Below are 3939 nucleotides of genomic sequence, written 5' to 3'. Positions count from 1 at the left end.
CGTTTTAACCTGTCTGCTCAGCAATTTCATCGAATGCCCACGAGTTCTTGTATTGTGAGAAAGGGAGAAAAGTACTTCTTTCTCTACTTTCTCCATCCCATGTATTATCTTCTAAACCTCTATCATGTCACCCTGCAGTCGACATTTTTCCAAGCGAAAGAGCCCCAAGCGTTTCAACCTTTCTTCATAGGGAAAGTGCTCCAACCCTTTAATCATTCTAGTTGCCCTTCTCTGCACCTTCTCTAATGCTATAATATCCTTTTTGAGGTGCGGTGACCAGAACTGCACACAGTACTCCAAATGAGACCGCACCATTGACCGCACTCCTCCACTTGCAGCTGCTGGAATGGCCTTGGGTCAGCCAGAGCTCTCTTAGGAGTTGTCCTTGAAAGGGCAGCTGCTGTAAGAGCTCTCTCGGCCCCACCCTCACCGTGTCCCCATCTTTCTCCCTCGACAGTTCCCCCATCAGTTAAACTCAAAAGCATCTTTCCTGCTTTACATGGAAGCTGTGTATGCCCAGAGAGGTTTAGTTGGTTGAATTTTTCCTCATTGACTTTCCTTGTTGATTTGTTTTACTTCTGGAGGAAAATTACTTGTTGAATTCCTGTTTGTTGGGGATGCTTACTTTGAGAGCTGGTTTGGTGTAGTTAAGTGTGCGGACTCTTATTTGGGAGAACCAGGTTTGATTCCCCACTCCTTCACTGGCAGCTGCTGGAATGGCCTTGGGTCAGCCATAGCTCTCTTAGATTAGATTAGATAATCTTAGGAGTTGTCCTTGAAAGGGCAGCTGCTGTAAGAGCTCTCTCAGCCCCACCTACCTCACAGGGTGTCTGTTGTAGGGGGGGGGAGGGGGAGGTAAAGGAGATTGTGGCCACTCTGAGACTCAAGAGTATAGGACAGGATATAAATCCAAAAAAATCCAGTAACATCAAAAAAAGAAAGGCCTGAGAATTGCAGCGTTCATGCCTGAAACCTTTTGTCCCTCACCCCGGAAGAGGCTTCTCCTAGAGCAGGAGTGGCCAAACTGTGGCTCGGTAGCCACATGCGGCTCTTCCACACATATCCTGTGGCTCTCAAAGCCCCCACAGCCCCATCAGCTGGCTTGGAGAGGGCATTTAAAGTCTCTTTAAATTACTTCTCCAAGTCAAACTAGCTGGCAGCCTGGACAATGCATTTAAAGTTGCTTTCTTTCCACCTCTCCCTCCCTCCCCATCTTTTTGCTTTCCTTCCTTCCTGCTCTCAAACATCTGATGTTCACGTCTTTCGGCTCTCAAACATCTGATGTTTATTTTGTGTGGCTCTTGTTAAGCAAGTTTGGCCACCCCTGTCTTAGAATAACCCTGTAGCTTGTATAAGCGGCAACATCTTGAAAACAAGACACTGGTCTAAAAGATAGAGAGGATGGGGCGGCATTGTCTTCTGTGGCTCCAGAAGGTATGACTGAAACCAATGGGTTGAAATTAAATCTAAAGAGTTTCCGGCTCAACATTAGGAAGAACTTCCTGACCGGTTCCTGAGTGGGAAAGAAGCTGAGAGTGGTTCCTCAGTGGAACAGGTTTCCTTCTCGGGAGGTGGTGGGCTCTCCTTCCTTGGAGGTTTCTAAACAGAGACTGGATGGCCATCTGACAGCAACGAGGGTCCTATGAATTTTGGGGGAGGGATTTGTGAGTTTCCTGCATTGTGCAGGGGGTTGGACTAGATGGCCCTGGAGGTCCCTTCCAGCTCTATGATTCTATGAAAAGAACTCTATACCAACAGAGCAGAGCTTTTATTCATTTCCTACAATGCACCCAAACCAAAACTACACCTTTGGGGGTGGGCAAAGCTGGCTGTTTCATGGACCAGATCACCTTCAGACCGTTTTCTTCCCAGCACAGCTTCTATGAAAAGCCCAGACGAAGACGAAGAAGAAGAAGAAGAAGAAGAAGAAGAAGAAGAAGAAGAAGGAGGAGGAGGAGGAGGAGGAGGAGGAGGAGGAGAAATTGAATTCATATCCCGCCTTCCAATCCGAATCTCAGAGCAGCTCACAATCTCCTTTATCTTCCTCCCCCGCAACAGACACCCTGCGAGGTAGGTGGGGCTGAGAGAGTTCTGACAGCAGCTGTCCTTTCAAGGACAACTCCTGTGAGAGCTATGGCTAACCCAAGGCCATTCCAGCAACTGCCAGTGAAGGAGCGGGAGAATCAAACCCGGTTCTCTCAGGTAAGAGTCGGCACACTTAACTACACCAAACCAGCTCTCAAAGTAAGCATCCCCAACAAACAGGAATTCAACAAGTAATTTTCCTCCAGTAGTAAAACAAATCAACGAGGAAAAATTCAACCAACTAAACCTCTCTGGGCATACACAGCTTCCATGTAAAGCAGGAAAGATGCTTGCGAGTTTAACTGATGGGGGAACTGTCGAGGTAGAAAAACGGGGACACGGTGAGGGTGGAGAAGCCAGGGCAGGAAGCCCAGGGCAGAAGGAAGAGAAACAGGAGTGCATCAGAGGTGGAAATGCGGAGGTGGTATAGTCAAGGAAAAAAGCTGCAACCGCAAGACAGAAATCAGAGCAAGGGCGTCGTACTTCACAGAGGCAGAATGTCTCATCCGGGCTGTGTGAAAGGACTGAGAGTCTATTAAGAGTGGGAAGCATTAAAGAGGGTCACAGCCACAGTGGAATTGGCAACTCCAGACAAAGACGCCTCCATGACAGGCATGTCGAGCCGTTTGGAGGAAAGGAAGCGACAACCTGGGATGAAAGCCAGCTTTGGGAAATGTAACAGGGGTACCAGAAGCAGAGGAGATGGGAGGCAACGTGATGACGTAGGGAAGGGGCAACGGATGCGGAGGGGAGGGGTGGAAAAAGGTGAAAAGAAGAGCACACTGGGTCCAAGGGAAGGGAAAGGGGATATCCGGGGTAAGCAGCGCTGAACTTGATTACGTATCCAGAATTTATACGCTCTGTAGAAGGAGGAAGATCAGACTGAAGATAGAGAGAGGATGCAAGAGCGTTATCTTGGGTGGAATCTGGGATGGGGGAAAACCACCGGGATAATATCTGGGGCGGAAACAGGAAGTACACAGGGCAGGAGTCACACATCTGGAGCAACAGCAAAAGGAGGGGAGAGCGACAAGCAATACTCCCTCTAAGCTGTGGAATCTTGTGAGCAAAAATTTGACTTTGTGAGCGACTGGCATTGAACTTGCGAGCGAGCAATTTGGCTACCGCATACATTGGCTTGCTCTGGGGCCACCCTTCCTGAGCGAAGACGAAAATGCGTGAGCTGGGGGCTAAAAAACTGAGCTAGCTCACGCTAACTCAGCTTAGAGGGAACACCGGTGACAAGAAAGTAATCTCAGATGTGGGACAAGCAGAGAGACAACTGACACAGGACCATCTTTCGCACGCACCCCCCCCCGAGAAATAACAGTAGCAGAATCAGACAGGTGTAACAATGAGGTTTACGTATGCACAACTTTGGCCCCCAAATGAGAAGGGAGCACTCCCTGGAGAAGACTGATGCCGGGAAAGACAGAAGGCAAAAGAAGAAGGGGACGGCAAAATGAGATGGCCGGACAGCGTTACTGATGTAACTAACATGAATTTGAGCAGACTTCAGAGGATGGTGGAAGACAGGAGGGCCTGGCGTGACTTAAGAACATAAGAGAAGCCATGCTGGATCAGGCCAACGGCCCATCCAGTCCAACACTCTGTGTCACAGAAGAACATAAGAGAAGCCATGTTGGATCAGGCCAGTGCCCATCCAGTTCAACACTCTGTGTCACATAAGAAGCCCTGTTGGATCAGGCCAATGGCCCCTCCAGTTCAACACTCTGTGTCACAGAAGAACATAAGAGAAGCCATGTTGGATCAGGCCAGTGCCCATCCAGTTCAACACTCTGTGTCACATAAGAAGCCCTGTTGGATCAGGCCAATGGCCCCTCCAGTTCAACA

This window comes from Heteronotia binoei, chromosome 20 (genome assembly GCF_032191835.1).
Source record: "Heteronotia binoei isolate CCM8104 ecotype False Entrance Well chromosome 20, APGP_CSIRO_Hbin_v1, whole genome shotgun sequence".
Classification (NCBI taxonomy): domain Eukaryota; kingdom Metazoa; phylum Chordata; class Lepidosauria; order Squamata; family Gekkonidae; genus Heteronotia; species Heteronotia binoei.
This window is presented reverse-complemented; position numbering follows the sequence as displayed.